This window comes from Gobius niger (genome assembly GCF_951799975.1).
Source record: "Gobius niger genome assembly, chromosome: 14".
In the NCBI taxonomy this organism is placed as follows: domain Eukaryota; kingdom Metazoa; phylum Chordata; class Actinopteri; order Gobiiformes; family Gobiidae; genus Gobius; species Gobius niger.
This window is the reverse complement of record NC_136865.1, coordinates 17386175-17405230: the sequence shown is the minus strand read 5'-3', so window position 1 is coordinate 17405230 and position 19056 is coordinate 17386175. Positions and strand designations below refer to the sequence as shown.

General features: G+C 40.5%; 1 protein-coding gene across 2 annotated transcripts in view; it reads right to left on the bottom strand.

Moving 5' to 3' along the window:
- The window catches only part of atxn1a (ataxin 1a), a 67375-nt gene that overhangs the window by 11124 nt on the left and 37195 nt on the right, over positions 1-19056 (bottom strand). Inside the window, exon 3 of one of the 2 annotated variants that reach the window (XM_079570493.1) lies at positions 9427-9539. The gene's annotated coding sequence lies outside the window, so the exon portion shown is untranslated. The remainder of the gene's footprint in view (positions 1-9426; positions 9540-19056) is intronic. The other variant, XM_079570494.1, reaches the window with a different exon arrangement.

Genomic DNA, 19056 nt, shown 5'->3' with positions numbered 1-19056 from the left:
TCCTTCCCTTGTATGAGCTGAACTTAGCGACTGGGCGACACACTCGTTCCCTAGACTCGGCGTCTAATTGGAGCCAATCCGCATTTAATCACAACTCATTTGTGTGGGTTAGTTTCCAATCAGTGTCCAACCGAGAAATGGATGGAATATGAGGCGCAGCAGGACCACAACAGAGGAAAACAATTAGGAAAAGACGTGGTTTTTGAAAGGTGATTTAAGGTGGCTTTGAGATCGGACCGACACTTGCAAAGCACTTAGTTACACAATTATTTTTCTTCGCAAATTGACCACCTGTTGCTCTAAAGTCCTTGCCGTTAGACAATGTATACAGAGAGAATAAAGAAATAGCTATCATACCAACGCCCTAAAGTGCACACAGTAATTTCAATAACTAGCAAGCGATTACTCTGATATGAAGACAGACTTCTGAACCTGAAGATCCCCAGCCGTGTCATCTTTATAATCATCTTCAGCGTGTGAGCTCTCCATAGTCCAACACTGACTAACCTCCAGACAGTCTCCTGACATTATCTCCTGACAATGGCATTCACAGGAAATTGTCCAGAGGAGAGTGCGTGTCTGAAAAACAACTTGTGTTTGTTTTATGAATATCTGTCTCAATAATCACCTCTACTTTTTGTCTTTTCCCTAATGGACTACGGTATGTCTCTTTCTAGTCAGCATTGAGTACACGCTTTTTGACTTGTTGTTAGATCCTGTGGCATAGTGAATGGTGACATAGTGCGTCACTGCAGCGTTTGCGAAATAAAGGAGAAAAAAACATTCCCCAAACACAAGTACATGAAGGGTACTGTGTGTGTGTGTAACAAGAAAGTCTTTCTGAGGCTTGTGAACCCCTTTGGTCAGATACAAGCTATGTGTTCCTAATTGACTTTAATCAACCCTCTAGTCAAGGAACTCTTGTAGCGATACCGCTTTTCACCAAAACCTGCTGCACTTGTTCCCTTCTCGTCTCTGTTTGTCTACGGAGCAGAGAACTAGACTCAGTCGCAGCCAGTCACTAAGGAAACTGATGAAGAGCTGCTATATATACACACACTCTCTGCCATATACATATCCCACAGTGCACTCTCTCTCTCTGTCACACTCTCTGCTCGCTCGCCCACGCTGCAGTTATGACAATGGGAGGCCCTTCCAACACTCTCCTTCTTCTTCTTCCTCTGTCAGCAAAAGTCAGGGCGTCTGTATATCTTGGCATCTCTCCATCAGTCTGCAGAGATGTGTGACTGCGACAAAGACAGGTGTACTAGAGCAGCAACAGCGGGGCTATGGAGCTATGATGTCATCTGCTTCAAATCACACACTGAGCCTGGCAGGCGGAGTTCAAAGAGGCACAGGGGATTATTATGGGAAAAGGATTGGACAGCAGGAAGCGAGGGAATCGATGAAGTTGTATAGTCAGTGTAGCGACACAGAAAATAAACCCGTATTAGGCTCTAAGTAAGGAGGAGGAGCAGCAGCTGTACTCTGAGCTCATCCTGGGTAACTGAGCTCCTCATAGAACCACCCTGCGGAGGATTTGACCACTTGTAAACGTGATCTTGACTTTTGGTTCTTATCCACAATACATGACTTGCACAAACACAGGTGAGAGTAGCAATACAAATACTGCCTTAGCTCCTTTGTAAGTATAAATTACAAAATGTGCATCAATACTATTAGTGAAATGACTAAATGTCTAAATGTTGATGTTTGTGAATTGCTCTGCCTTGAATTTAGTTGTTTACTGTTTCATATTGTAAACACAAGAAAAATGCTCTTGTGAGCATTAACTACACAACTAATTCCACATCAACAGTAGGCCACATATTTTTATGTCAATCTGTTATCGTTGTTGTCTCCAAAAATGCTGAGCATTTTACTCATCGTGTCGTGTGCTTCTTCAGCCTGATCCATCCATTCACAAAGGTCCTAATCCGCGTACACAGTTTTAGATCCCTACTCCTCACAGCCACATTGAAGTGCACTGTATGCCTGAGTGTCAGTGGGATTAGGGAGGGACTGGAATGGATGGGCAAATCACTGCTAAGCCTCTCTATTGCTCTATAATCCCTGAGTGTACACACAGACACACATGCAGCAAATATGCCAAGCGCACATGTGCACGGAGCTCAATATCACACAACAAATTGAGGAGTATGCAGATTCAGCTGTAGAATTGAGTGTTTATTTGTCTGTCTAACACAGCGTTGTTTATGTTAGTAAATATGCATGCAAGATTATCACGTGGTAGGTGAAGAAGAAAACATTTGTACAATATATGTTTTTAGTGATGGGGTAAACCAGAGCACCAAGTCGAAACCTACACAGATACAGGTGAAAACTATTAAAATAAAAGCGCCACCAGCCCTGGAAAAAAACGACAGACCTTGCAGTGAGAAGAGGGTGCAAACTGCGCTACTCTACAAACCAAGTGGAAGTTATAGGGAAAAATACAATGCCTGTGAACACAATTTAGCATTTTTATACATCAGTGCTGATGTCTTTCTCCCAGCTTCAGTGAGAATGTAATGTAATACACAGCAAAGAGTGTTTTATAAGAGCATTTAAAATAATTACCTCTTCAGAGAAATGACCTGTCAGTCAAGTACCCCATGTGACCTCGCGGTGGTTGAATGAAATGCCACTTTATGTCTTTGAATATTTCTAGTCACGATGCAGTTATGGGACAAGTCACTCTGAGGAGCTGCAGGGAGCGTGGCACTGCAATGACCTCCCGCAGGGGCAAACGCTGTCCACGCCCAGGACAGCGCACTGAAGCCGGGCCTGTCACAGTCATATTCATGTGTGGACTAATCGGCTTGTACTGCACGAATGAAGGAGAGACGGGAAATACGGCACAGCAGGCGCCCTTGTCATTTGAACAATGCCTCCCACCTTTTTTACAGAAATGTCAGACACTGGTTGAGCATGCAGGCTCACACACAGCCGCCAGCCACTCACCCCTCCTCATGCTTCACAGAGCGCTCTACAAACAAACAAAACACTCACCATGCACACAGGTGTCCACGCGTCACGCAGCAGCAAGCCGGGCCGATAACAGTAGATGCACCTATTGTATGCATGTTCATTCATTCATACAGCATGTAATTACAGGGCATTTGGACCATTTCTGAATGAAAAGTGTATTGTGGCCATTGTCCTTGAGAGAAACCATCAGGCAACCCATTTAAATGAAAGATTAGAATTACATTTAATTGTATAATAAGTTGAAAAATGAATTAAAATTATGTTGAGGGCTGGGCAAAAAAGACATTTATTTTTTAAATATTAAAGCAGTACTAAGTAACTTGTTTACCTTGATAAATCCTTTCCATAGTCCCTCCGCAGTAATACAAGTGTTAGTGGGATGATTGGGGGGTCTTTCATCTCCCCCTGGTGTCTCTGGCCAGAAAACCACAATTGCAACATTGCTGTCTATGAGTTGGAGGCGCAATACACACTAATTGAATAACGAAGAAGAAGCTAACAGGCTAATGGGCAAAGCTAACTACGGGCTAGCGCCACTTAAATAGTTTTTACAGCCAAGTTGAAAAATGATCTCCATTGTGTAATTGGATGTACAATATCCATCTCTCCCTTTGTCTTTTCTGTCACTGTCGTATTTACTCTCACGGACAATTAATGAGTAAAAAAACCCAACATGCTACGACACCTGCAGTGGCGCTTATGGCCTCTAGGGGCATGAGTTACTTAGTACTGCTTTATGGACAAATAAAAAAGCCTTTGTTTATGATGGTTACTAGACTGGTGCTTAAATTTAATATTACATAAAAGTACATACAAAGAGATTATCATGTGACAAAACTACTCCAAGAACAGTTTACTTAAAAAGTTACTCTTGTACTCTTGTTACTTGTAAATGTAACCGGGTGAGTAGTATCTTTTCTGGCAAAACACTGGTCTCAACCTTGACTCACTCTTTCTATGCCTTATTTGTTATTGCTGGTTTCCACTTCACACTGGCAGTGGCACTGAACAATGGAGGCCTATATTCAGAATGACCACGATGCGTGAGTGACTTTACCACCGCGGACTCGGAGACAAAGACAGAAGTGACAGAAGACGACCCACTTGTTTGTGTCTCACGCCACAAAAACACTTTCAACAACATTATTACCCGGCTCTATCAGCGTCCATGAACGCAAAGCAAACAATGATAAAAGGAAATTCCAGCTTACTCACATCCTGCAGCACAATCTTCTTTAACATGAGAGCACTACTCAAGGTCCAATCAACAACGTTTTACATGCAGACTTTCCATGACAAAAAAAGAAAATAGAAATAAACATGAAAAGTGGGAGAAATCATGGTACTGAATAAGTGTACATAATATCATTTTTGTTGTCTCTAAAGCAACAAAGAGTGAGACAGTTTTGTGCTTCATCTATGATGCAACAAAATCCAAGAAATACAGAACGGAGCATCTCGGCAGAAGAAACAGAAACAGTGAATTACGTGATTACTTCAGAGAATGACTAAAATCAGCTAAAAATCATGAAAAAAGAACTAAATTGGAATATTAAGATTGACTACTATGAAGAGGGGAGTGACTGAATGTAACAAAAATTAAACAAAACAAATTACAAGTACAAACTATTGAGGTATTTGTTAATGCATACACAGAAATGCGAAGTACAACTGATTTATCTGTGTGAAAATATGTCATGAACGATAGAGCCACCCAGTCCTTAATGTAGTATTCAGTAAGAGCTGAATTGTCTTTTGAGTGACTCTTCCCCGGGGAGTGAATCCAGTCGATACTCACTCAGTCCTGAATTGACGAAAAGACAAGTTTTTGTGTATGTGTAGTGTTTTTCAAGAGGCTAGCATAATGGAATGCCTGGGTTCAACACTTGCCAAGAGCACTTTTCCCATACGCCAGGGAGCCAAGACTTCCCCAGCCAGCCAAGAATAGCAGCGGTACTCTTCTCTCTCTCACCCACACATCCACCAGCATCACACTTCAACCTCGACAGTGACGGGCGGCTTGTGTGAGGGCGGAGGAGGGGGGCATCTTCTGAAAGACGAGCTTTATTTTACAATTCATATTACGAAAACTCGAGCATAGCCAGCCAGTGCACAAGGCTATATTTAAAAGACTAATAGACACAGCCGCGGGGTACTCCCTTACTCCCCCGACAAGGATCTAAATGTCAGACCACAGAAAACAGGCTGCTTCATGGCTCCATCCCAGCATCATCTGTCTCCACTGACAGAGCAGCATGCACAGGGTCACAACACAAATTTTGGGGGTCAATGATAAACTTGAAACATTCTTTCACTACTTTTTTTTCTAACGCAGTAGCAGGAGAGCTGTTTTATCAGAATTACTGCAAGTAGTGGACAAGGATTTGCTATCTAGGGCTGCATTAGTATAAATGTTATTGTGATTCTGTTTTGGATAACAAGCATGCTCATTTTTGTCCATGGACCATCTCTTCATAAGGATATTTTGGTCCGTGGGCTTATTTAACAGATCAGATCAGGGTGAAAGGTGGTGACGAGCGGAGTGCAGCGGCACCAAAACTATTTTTAAAACATGCAGGTGATTAACCTCTACAATCCAGAGACATAAAACTGGACTAATGATTGCAACAAAAGGCAGTAATTGTACAAACATACTGAGCTCTATCAAGCAGCCTTACAAAGCACTGTCACAGGGATCTAATGTTATAAATCAGATGTTATAAATTGAACGTTAAGAGCAAAAAAACAACAACAACCTTGTTTTCCTGGAACAGGTACCAGCAACTATAGAGTTGATTCTAGTGGTAAACACAATATAGTGTCCAAATGCTTTGATGAGAAAAATAACTCTTTTCATATGGAATGTGCAATGAATCTCCAAATGCTAACATTTTGACAACATATCAGACATTATGATTATTAGACACTATGCCAGGGGTCTCCATGTAAATTTCACTGGGGCCCAAAATAAATGTAAAAAAAAATGTACTTGGAAAATACGAAGGCAACGAAACATAAGAACCAATGTTGACAAATATGAAACAGTCCTTGATTTAGATGTAAAGTATTATTGTACCTTGATAAAGGCTAAAACAAATCAAAAACGGGCGAGCTGTCTGTTCAGAGCCAGCTCAGATTTTTGAAAAAAAAAAAAGGGGCATGAAATTTATAAGACAATGTCTTCCTCATGCTCCTATTCAGCATTGAATACTTTGCTGTTGCTGTTGTTGTTATTATTATGTCTGTAATAACGCCATGGCTGAATAAAAATTTTGAACTGAACCGAACTGAAAATATATCGGAAGTGTATTGCCAGGGTCCGTAAACAAAAGCTCCATTAAAATATGTTTTATTCGGGAAAATACTATCGAGGAGCCTAAGTGGACTGTAGCCTAATAAAAATGGCTTACACTTGCATTGCGCTGTACAAGCCTGTGTCATAAGTTCCTTTTACACTGTATTCATTATTCATTCACTCCACACTTGGCGATGGTAAGTTGCTATTGTAGCCATAGCCGCCGCTGGGGCAGACTGACGATTTACCACATGACTTTAATGTGTTGTTTACGTCCTGATCTCTTCTTATGTCAGTTCCCTCTGCTGGACATGTGTGGAATCATTTCCTTTTTTGTTTAAGCTGCCCCCTAGTGGCTGGCGTGAACATTCTGGTTATTTCTTTAAAGATTCTTTAAGCAGAACTGAGTAACTCATGACCCTAGAGGACATTAGCGCCACTGCAGGTGTCGTAGCATGTTGCGTTTTTTTTCTCATTAATTGTCCGTGAGAATAAATATTACGCTGACAGAAAAGACAAAGGGGCACTAGTCCACAGTTAGCTTTGCCCGTTAGCCTGTTAACTTCTTCCATTAGTGTGTATTAGTGCTCCGGGTCAGAGAAGGGATGGTTTTGATGATGAAAGACCTCCCGATCATCCTATTAACAAAGTTACTTAGTACTGCTTTAACTCCGCACAACTTACTTTTTCTTTTTTACATACTCGGGAATTTGTGCTCTACAAGTTGTGGGCCAAATAGAATCATCCCGCCGGCCAGAATGATTCGCCTGTTGGAGACGGCTGCACTAAGTGAATGATTCAAGTCCAAGTTGTCGCCAACACCAAAGTCTGTTGTGGAAGAAGATGAGTATTGTTTTGTAATCCAAACGATCTTTATGTGATTGACTGTACATTACGGCTCAATAGCTTTTGTTTTGCTTTTGTTTACTACAGAACCTACCTTTCAATATGCACACTGTTGATGTGAGCACAGTGTAATCTTACAAAGTTTTTAATTAGTCTATGATGAGATATTAGCAGCATGTGTGGGCACTTCACTGCTGCACTGAGACACAACCTGCCAATTATCCGGGCAATCTTTGAGGTGAGTCTCCAAATTTCCACTCTGTATATTAAGCATTATTATACAGAACAGCTATTGCTTACAGCGGGCAATGAGCGCAGGATGCCCAAGGGAAAACTACATCTCCAAAGCAATCACGCAGAGAGCTTGAAAAAAAAGTTAGCTGGATTTTTTTTTATTGATTTGCAATGAGCCACAAACATGCCGTGGACGCGAGAGGACAGACTATCAATCAAATGCACAGAAGCTTGAGTTCATATAGTTCAGCTCTCGCATTGGCTTTACTGAAACGCATCGCGCGCAAAAGTATCGGCCACAACTCAAAGAGGTGCTTTTTTCTGACCCCAGCGATTCAACATTCCCCAAGAGACGAGAGAAATAAATCAATATTACTACAAAACACAGCAGAGAATCAAAGAGGCAACGCGGTAGTTCACTGCGGATATATGACACAGTCGGTAATAGCACAGAAAATCAGCTAGAATGTCTGGTACACTACAAGCTGTCAAAAACATTATTTATAGAGCGTTTCTTCACGCTCCCAGTTCTGCCAGTGTGGCTTTCATTCTCACAGAAAGACCCCAAGCCTATAAGTATTTAAAGGCGTCAAGCAATCCGGAGCATCTCAAGGAATTCTCACCCCCCGAGTGCAAATAATGAGATGTGTTTCACCTTTTTCCTTCACTAAACAAAAGAATGCTTCAATCTGCTGCATTTATGGGTCGGCAAACACTGTCAGGCTAAGCAGCAAAATAGGAAAAGGCTTTTGGCTACAATAAAAGCCAGATATTCAATGGGGGAAATAAAACTGTCGCATTAAAAATAACCTATAAGTAGACAAATGAGTTGACGACTGTTTATAGTCAAGAATGGCAATACAGAGTTTAGCTTTTAGTTTGAGGCAAGGGATTGTAATGATAAATGGTACCAAAGGTTTAAATTCAACGATTATCAGAAATGACAATCATAGTTTATGATAATATTATGTATTACAGTATTTGTCCATCTGCCGGACATGCATTCAAAATTGACTTTGTAACACGCTATGTTATGTTGTTCCCTCATGAAAAACACGCTAGGATTTGCATTTTGAGCATGATTAAGTCATCTTTTTAATCTTCTGCAGTGACAATTTTTACTGCCGCGATGTCAGCTAATGCAAGGCTCCTCCTGTGGCCCTACGTAACCAGGAAGCGCTCTCCTTACATCCTGCACACCAGAGCATCGAGAGGGAAAAAACAACACCAAAGCTTCACAGCTATAAAACAACACACTACAGCCCTGATACTAGCGACAGGAGGAAACACAGGAGCTCTTTTAGATCAATATAGCATTTTCACAACAACAAAATGTAAGATAGTAATCAATATGTGTTTGAGATTAACCAGAACAGAGCATTTTTTTTCCAGTTTGGCTTTACCCAGAAGAAAAAAGTGACCAATAAAAGCAATGAAAGAAAAACGCAACACAGAAGTGAAAAAGAAAAATGTGAGGAAAACGCAATAAAAAAGCCCAAAAAACCCAACAACAAATAGAGCAACAAAAAGTGGCAAAATTAGATAAAGAAAGAATGTGACAAGAGTGACGACAACACGGCAACAACGCAAGGAAAAAAATCCATTTAGATCAATTTTTAAGGTCTCAGCTTTCAAATACGGCGTTACACTGGCCTATAGGCAGTCAAGAAGCTTTTAGATTTGGGTAAAGCCGAACTGGAGAAAATGGTATATGGACTCAACTTATATAGCGCTTTTCAACCTTTATCAGGCCCAAAGCGCTTTATAGTAAGGAACCAGTCACCCATTCACTCTTGTTTCCATGGGGTGTTATTGTGAAGTTCAGTGTTTAGTGTAAAACATTTCAATCTAATGTGCATTTATTCAAATGTAGATACAACACACTGATGCCTAATACAAAAATCCTCAACTCAATAACCAAGGATGATGCAGGGGTGACCTGTTTATTTATCTCAGTGGTAATAACGCGGGTCTGCTCGTTGAAAAGATATGAAATAGCCTGTATGCAGTGGTGACGACTGCAGCACAGTGTTTGTTCTAACCATAGGAGCTCTTCTCACCTCATTTACCAGCTCCACCAGTCTGCCCTGGTCTGTCAGCAGGAGGCGCCGCCCATGGAGAGGGGTCCCGAGTTTCCCAGAACACCGTGCTGCGATGACTCAGGAACTCTCTGCTGAAAGAAAACAGCAAGTTAAAAAACTACACTGTAACGTAGTCTTTTCAAGATAATTCAAGATTTAAACAGAGACATGCTTAATGTGGCACCTTTCATTCTTAAAATCCAGTATTCTGATTAGGATTAGGAATACATATCACAGGCGAAGAGGCAAATTCTGACACATTTAAGATAGGAATTTATTGATCTCACAATGGAGGAATGCACATGTTACAACAACTCAAAATACTGCCAAAAAAAAAAAAAGGTCCCTTGGGAAGTGTTTCTGGGGAATTGTATCATGTGAAAAGCGCAATCGAAATAAAATATCCGTCCCCTAACAACGCTGTATCACACCAACTTTAACAACCGCAACTGTAAATGTATTACGTAGTGTCATGCAGTAAAGTATATATGATATGTGAATAATATGTATGAATGATCTTTCATAACACCTGATGCAGATATGGAGTTTGCAGCAGTGCAGTTGCAGAAAGAGTCGATTACTAAGTGAAAATCCTGACAAGTTACGTAATGTTGGTTAAATATTAAAAGGGATGTGATGTAACTCTGAATAGTGGCAGAACTGTGCGTGTCGGTGTGTGTGTGACCTGATGTGACCAACGCGTTGAATATTTCATCGTTTTTCACCTTGGAATGAACTTGTAATGTTATGGATGACAAAAGGGGAAATGAGGATGCTTTAAAGGCAGCAGGATTGGATTGGCTTGTCTGCGCACACATACTCAGCGACAAGCCAGAAAGTATGTACTAGTAAAATGTACAGTAGGAATCACTGGGCTTTGACGTCACGCCGCACATAAAATCATGGCGGGGGAAAGGGAGGGACTCTGAGCTAAATTGGGCCGAGGGAAAGAGGAAAGAACAGAAAGGAAAAGAGGATGAAGAAGCAGATGGTGGCAGGAAAAAGGCAGCCAACGAGGCACAGCATGGGACGTCACACAAAAACTGAGATAGAGAGGGTGAACCGGAGGACAAGGGAGGACAGAAGAGGTCCCAGTCGATAACTTTTAGGTAGTGATGCTGAATTTACTTTCCGGGTGTATTTTGTAGCTGCAAAGAGTGATTAAGAAAAAAATAACATTTTCCTGATAGTAGAATTCTCATCTTGATTTGAGTAAGCAAAAAAACTCATTTAAAGGACTTTTTTTTTTACATGACAAGTGACCAATCAAAAAGTATGTAATGTGTATTTTATTATCTTAATGTAAATGTTCCCCAATTTCTGCTTTTTTTGTTTTTGTTTGTTTTCTGTTTGGTTTTGTCACCATGTGCTTTTTGTTTGTTTACATGGAAAGAATACACCCATTTCTGTTGCACTGTTATTTTGCAATAACACATTTGTTAAATATGTAAATAGTCCAAATTATTAAAATCAAGATCAGATATTCTTAAATTGAGCAATTTTATAGTAACTTAAAGCAGTACTAAGTAACTTGTTTACTTTAATAAATCCTTTCCGTAGTCCCTCTGGGGGCAATACAAGTGTTGATGGGATGATTGGGGGGTCTTTCATCTCTCCCTGGTGTCTCGGGGCCAGAAACTTTCCCTGCTCCGACCCGGAGGCGCAATACACACTAATGGAATCATGAAGAAGAAGAAGCTAACAGGCTAACGAGTGACAAAAATTATCTCCATTGTATAACTAGGTTGTGGGACATTGTACAATATCCCTCTCTCCTTTTGTCTTTTCTGTCAGCGTAGTATTTACTCTCACGGCATGTTGCAGTAAAAAAAAAAAAAACGCAACATGCTACGACACCTGCAGTGGCGCTTATGGCCTCTAGGGGCATGAGTTACTTAGTTCTGCTTTAAAAAATAATGATAAGTGCTACAGTTATAGTAATTATAGTAACAGGTTGGAAATGTTTGATTTCACTGGAGAATATTTCAAACTTAAAATATCCCCCCCTCCCCATATGTTTCATCATAGTTTTACAACAATATTGTAAAATCCTACTCTGTCAGTACACATTTCCTGTTCTCTTAACTGTTCCATGTTGCAAAAGCAGTTTGTTCTTGCACGTTTAAATTTGTGCAAACACAGACAGCAGCACAACAGCTACATTTGACAGGAGCCCTTGATATATGGGGGACCTCACAGAGTGTTTGCAGCCGCACAAATACAAAACGCTGTGTCGCGATCCATCATGTCCAATCAGGAGCAGCGGCCGGCTAAACGAGTCAGGAACAGTTCAGTGTAACCGCATTAGGGAGAACGGCTGAGTGAATTTAAAGAACAGTGGAGTGGACAGCTCACAGTCGGAGTAAACAAACAAAACAAGGCACCGGTATCCAAGGCTAGTGGTTTGAGATCAAGGCTTTAAATACAGCGGTGTAGGAGGATATTTACCTTACTATGGCTTACTATCATTTATTAGGGATCTATTAGGGATTATGAAAAATGCTTGGACACCTTTGTGTATTGATGATTAATAAAAGCAATGCAACCCTGATTTTTGACCATATACGAAACTCCTCCCTGCACTCATCCCTTGCTTGCACAATGGGGAGTTTCAATAAGCTTAAAATCAACTGCTGCTCCCAATAACACATAGTTAATAGCAAGACATGTGCTAAAATGATAACAACGATCCTGGTGAAGCTGCCTGGACTTTAAAATCACAGGCGACCACCTCATGAGATCAGAAGAGGAGATGATCAGGATTTAACACGTGAGAAACAGACAATTAAAAGCTCCAAAAAGTGAGTTTAGAACTTCAAGGGGACTTTTAAGTTTTAGATATAAAGGTTGGGAAATCACAAGCGTGCAGCTTTGTATGTGACTAAGCATTGGCACAGTTACAGTATGTCTGGTGCTCGTCACTTCGTCAGTCAGTCTGCATTCTTTCCTCTCCGTCTCCCGTAAGTCTTACGACACTCATTCAAATTGACCAAAAGGCTGCGCACGAGCCAGATGTGCAAAAGAGGAAAAGTAGAGCAATACTAAAGGCGGGAATCAAAACATAGCCTTTTGACTTTTCGATAACAGTGTAAGTATGGATTCTGGCATGTTAGATACAGGAGAGAAATGTCCAAATAGCAGTTACATTGAGTTACATTATCACACATGGCCAGGTTAGCTAAAGTATGAAAAAAATTGAATCCTTCAGATGTTGTAGGCCTGTCAATTAAAAAGCACCGGAGATTTTAACGGGATGCTTAAAATATTATTAATTGCACAGTCCAAGGTAAATGCGCTGCATATTCTCCCACAAGTTTCTCAAATCCGTCAAACATGTTCATGTTTTTACACTTCGACATCAAATGCATGCACAGAAGAAAAATGAGGGTGTTCAAATCGCATGTCGAAAGCAAAAGAAAGAGAAATATGGTTCAAATCCACAATGTGTCATTATAACATAGAACAGCTGTATTTGCCCCATAAAGTCTCATCGTTTATCACTGAGTGCTTCACACGACAGGCCTCAGGGAATGACGTAGTGTCTGCAGCTGCCGGTCAGAAGAATGTACAGTACAGCGCAGCACTGACCTGGCAGCCTCACAGTAATGTAAGGGAAATACCTTCGGCAACCGCAAGCCATTTTTCATTCAGGCTCAAACACAGCAGCCACAATCCACGAGAGAGGAGCGGCTCTTTGAAGAGGAGACGGTAAAAAAAAAAGAAAGAATGTTACCTTGTGTGTACTACTGTCCTTCACTTATAACTGTTTCGTTACTCACATTCTTGTTCTGTTTACTTAATAACCTTGTCTGTACAGTGAAAATACTTCTACAACTTAGTATTAGAATTTAAGCTGCTTTTGTGTCCTGATATCATGAAGGAAATATGCAATGGTAACGATAGCGCTCAGACCTACACATGGATGACTACTAAGAATATCTTATTTTTCTAACTGTGTTTTTATAATTTTTTATATATCATTGTTTGCACTTAATAATATAATATCTTTGTATTGAAAAGAAACTTGCAGAGTATGCAGAGCTTTTTCTTGTAGTGTAGGTGGAGCTCCCTCTAAAGGCCGTAATGGGACTCATCAATATCTCAAATCTTATACAAGCAGTAGTTTCGCTAACAACATGCTATCTAATCAATGTCATTGCAATAATAGCAGTTTAGGATTGAAATACTTACTCATAAACCCAACTCTTCTGGCTGGAGATGACATTGATGAGCATATCTTGCAATGTTATAAGCTACTATTAGGCACTGTCCTTAATGTCACTTCAACCAATCAATAAAAATTTTGGGCAGCAGCTCACCTATCTTTATATTAGCCATTTAGAGTCAGAGTAAACTCAGTCTTGAAGTAGCGACCATTAATCAAACTCTTCATAAAAACACATGACTGGATGGATATGACTTTGGGCAGGTTTTTGATTGATTTACGGACTCTTGGTACAGAATTAGGGCTATAACTTTTAACTGTCAGCTCTAGTTGCTTATAATGTGCCAACTGTAAATGATCTACAGTAGCCCACCTTCAAGCAACCCCCCTACTTACTTGTTATAGATTGAGTACTTTGGAGGTACATAATGTAATAAGACAAAAGACCCTTAGGGCTTAAGGTTATGTCTGTTACATTATGTTCCTCCAAATTACAGATACATATTATTCCTCCATGTACGTAACCCAGAGGTACAAGTGATCACAGTTTGCTACATAGCACATTACATTGTACTGCATATTTTGAACTATAGGAGGATAATTAGCCTTTTTCCACATGTTTCTAGTTCATTGAGGGATACTTGAAGAAACCCACCCAGACATAAGGAGAACATGCAAACTCCACAAAGACCTCACATGGTCCGGGAGTCAAATCTAAAACCTTCCCTCTTTGTGAGGTGAGTGTTCAAGCTCAGCCGACCTGCCATCAAGTCTTTTCATAAAGAAGCTGTTCCATTCCTGACCATCCAACACAATATCTCTACAGTCAGTTATTTACATGCATAAATTAATACGGCATTGACAGATTATCTTGTGTCATTGTCCAGGGTTTGCCCCACCAGGTGAAAGAAGAAAGTATGCGTAAGCTTGTGGCAAAGAAGTCTGGATGAATTAGCAAGGAAGAGAGTTGCAGCATTTTCTTTTAAAATCGGTGCCTCCAACATAACAACTATCACTCAGTCAACACGAACACACCCTTCTATTATCACAGCTCTGCCTATTCACAGCATTGTCTCCAGAGCTGTATGAAATATGTGTGGTACAGGCAGAGTGTCTTGAGCTTTTACAAAGGTTATACAACTTCATTATGCAAAGGGTGGAGTCGCACCATACTTTGCTGTTCAAACTAAAAGCCCTAACCAAGAAAGGAATCCCATTTGTCCTCAATATCAGACAATGGGATAAAGCCGCTTCAAGTGTATGTTTAGAAAAGGCCATGCTGAGAGAATAGGAAGCATGCATTCGGTGCCAGGCCTCTCCTTGGCAGTCAGACAAGGACACGCACACCCCACGCACACACACACTGCAGCTGAGTGCTTTTAATTGGCCACTGATTTGCCAGTTAGTGTTTTCACCACTCTCCTCACCTCGCTGTGCTGGCTCACTGCCCTACAGCCTGGCAGAGGCACAGCTGGGCCACAAACGGACTTCAGTAATTATTTTAAGAGTTTGTATCTTTACACTTGAGCGTAAAGCTGTTCTGTTGTGTGTTTAGAGATAGCTGATGAAATGTAAACACGGCAAGGAGTTCAAGTCAAGCAAAAGCAACAAAGATATTAAGCCATTTTAAAGGAGACAATGACAATATTACTCAGCCAAACGTGACATCAAATATTTGACCTTCCAAGCACCACCAGGCCAAGACAGGACTAAATTACTAAATTATATCTAAACATGGTATACAAGTTTCAGGTAACTCATCCACATTTCAGATGTCGACATTTTTCCAAAGTACAAATTTGTGCAGTCAGAAAATTCCATTGGATTTGTCCATTAAAGTTCTTCCTATGGTGTGTCCATAGATTCCCCATCTCTAGTTTTTCTGTAATCAAATGATGGATGTCTCATCTCACGCAGAGCGTGGCCAAGAGCAGCCACTTGAGTGTGCTGCAGAGCATTTCAGAATGGGCAATACACAGCACACACTTGTGGGTTAAAAGTGGCAGAAAATGAAAACGTGTTACTTTAAGCCTGAAGGTGATAATAAAAATAAATAAAATGTGTGAGAATTACACCAGAAACACATTGCATCCTTTGGCATATTGGATTCAATGACAATCTCTAGTGCTCTGGACACACACTCGTGTCTGGCAACCCAAGGTCGAACTGAGATATGTGTGTGTGATGACATCATTACTAGAGCTGTGCACTTGGAGGCTGATTGAAGGAGGGAGTGACAGAAAGAGAGAGAGACAGAGGGAGAGGGAAAGGAGAGAGAGAGGGGGGGGGAGAAAAAGAGAGAGAGAGACAGAGAGAGAGAGAGTGAGGTTGTTTTGGTCGACCGCTGTGAGCTCATTGCCCGGCAACCGTACAATTGGACCTTGCCACTCTGGGTTTGTGCAAAATGAAAAGCAAGCAGTGGTTGTTGAGTAAAGATCCGCAATAGAAAGTATTTTAACCAAGAATGCAAAAGAATGTATATAAAAAAGGGAGATACTTTTTTTTAAATATATATTTCCAAATATTTACTATGAATTGATATGGTTTATTCTGCTGAGCTGCTTCAGAAAGAGCATCCACTAAAACAAATCTGCCTAAAACATCAAATCATGTATGAGTATGTTACCAAAGTAAAATAGGTAACATCCATTGTCTAATCAACTTGGAGTGAGTCAGGTCAGGTGACAGAGAGGCTTTGGGCCTGCGCTGAAGACGTCCTGACAAAGACAGAAGGACAGGTCATCCCGTCCTCGCTACTGAACTCTCTTCTCATATACTGTGCATACACAAGTCTCTATAGTGACTGCTCAACAAACAGCAGCAGATTGGCTTTCACAAACACACACAAAGCAGCAGTCTCATGTTGAGTACTGAGCAGCAGACAGGACTGGATAATTACTGCTTCTAATGTTACTGGACTCTTATTGTACATCTGGCATCTGAGCGTGGAGGAAAATCACTCAATGATGAATTCATTCATTTTTACTGAGGCTCTTCACAGCAAGATTAAACATGTTATAAATGTTACATTGTTTCTATCTTTATTAAAAAAACACACACACATACTGCATACTTTTGGAATCCACTCATCTGAAGAGTAGGGCAACAAACATAAAGATTTACTTATTGTTACTGATATCAAATCAATTTCAAATTGTGTTTCTAGTATGTCACAGTAGTTGACCTAAATGAGGAAGTAGATCAGAGGTATTTTTTCCTGGATAGAGCAGCTCGGATTGACTGCAATGAGATCTTTCTTTACCAGGGCCCTATCCCTTTTCTAATTTCACACATGCGGGCCACACACTACACGCCTCTCCGGTGACCTCCCATTGAAGAACAGGAGACTCAATACTACGCTGGCGTCATTGGATCCTCCTTCTGCCAATCACGGCTCTGCGGATCCGGTGTCACCTGGACAAGGGCAATCAGACAGTGCTTGGGGAGACAATATGAAAGACAAGAGAGAGAGCTCAGTTCGATTAGTGACGGTGCCAAAACCTAATTATCTATGACTAAGCAGACAAAGGGCAAGCCAGGATACAGCGGATTTACAACTGAAGAAGATTACTCTACTTTTAATTATAATGGATTGGATTTATACTATATGGTGCTTTCCAGGACTGCTTTACAAACCCATTTTTCATTTTCTCCTCACAGTGAAGGCACTGAGTCTCTTCTCGCCCATCACCAATTGCAGAAAAATGTACAATTGACACTAGGGGTGGGAACCTTTGGGTACGTCACGATTCGCTACGATACATGGCTCACGATTATCTTACGATACTGCGATAGTCGATATATTGCACAAAAATAATGTGCCATACATCCCGATTTTTTGAAACATGCGATTTTTTACTTTTATTTCAACGTACTACATATTATTCATCATATATTTTGTTTCCATGTGCTCTGTACCCCTTTTTCTTAAATAAATTAATACATGAATAACTGATCCCTGACTTACTTACTGGGTCTATTGATCTGTCAGTTCACTCTATTTGCATTTAAATATTGAAGAAATCGCAGTCCAATTTCAAAAGAAATAAATCAACCCGAAATTAATCTTATTTACAATTATATAAACTTAATCATTAAATCATTAAAAGTTATATATTTGTGTGACAGTGTTTGGTCAAAGTGCTTAAAATTGTAGCGCTGCCCTCTACTGTTGAATGAAATCTTCATCATTATTGGCCTCTATTCACAGTAAAATCAGTAGAGCCCGGCTACCTCATTAATATGCATGAAGTCGCTCATTAATATGCATGATCGAAATCGATATCGGAAAAAAGTATTGTATTGTCCTGCAAAATATCGCGATATATCAAAAAATCGATGTATTGTCACACTCCTAATTGACAAATATGATTACAGGTAAAATGTGCACTCTACAACCCAAATGTGGTCTTACATCAATGTTGGACCTCATGAGACTGCATGTTACCGGAGAATAAAACTGCATAACAAACAAGAAGGTCTCATGTTACCGGGTTAGGTGGGACCATTTTGTGTGGAGCTGGTAGGGTTATATCCCTCAATGAAAATCATTGTGTAACGGTTCAGCAATGTTGTTAATGAGTATCAATAATAGACATATTTTTAGACATTGAAAGAATACACCGTAGCATCTTTGAATCATAATATGGTTAGGAAAGAGGAAGACACATAAAAGCAATGCAGTGGGGCTAATAAGACCAGGAAAATGAAAGACATACACAAAAGCCTACGACACGAAGCAAGTCCCTTTTCTTTTTTTTGTATCTTTTTAAAGGAACCAGTGCCTCCGTCTCGTCTTCTCTCAGTCTCAGATCTTCAAAGACTAGAGCCGTACTCCTGAGACTGGTACAACACAAGGACACACACATCTACAGTCCCCCGCTGAGAAACAAGCTCTGCTGAGGTAAAGATAGAGCGCAAACACACACAGGAAAATAGAAAACAAGGACTGGGAGAAGCTGCAAAGTCGGTTCTGTTTGGAGCAAAGTGCCACGCCCCTTCAAATGTAATGTGTATAAATCTCATAAACTAGGGCATTAAGGTGAATTAAAAGACCACACAACTGCACAATATTGTGAACTTTGGAAAAAAGGTTGTGTTGATCTGATCCACAAAGGTGCCATGACTAAGACAGCATTTCCAGACGGACTTATTGTCAATTTGCAGTTTTGCACAGGCTCAATGATTATCGACTCATGGGAGTAATATTTTGAAAAGGTTGTTAACTTCTTTCCTTTCGTGACTTTCCCGTGTTGCCTTGTCTCCTTGCCCGGCCCACCTCCTCAGTCTACTCATGTGTGACCTGTTACAACTCACATGTCAGAGAGTCCTGAGATGTTTTACACGCAGGCAAATTCCACGCACAATTGGAGAAGTGACAGGGCGTGACTGACAATGTTTCAGACCAAACTATGTCTACTGATGTAACAGTGTATCGGCAAACA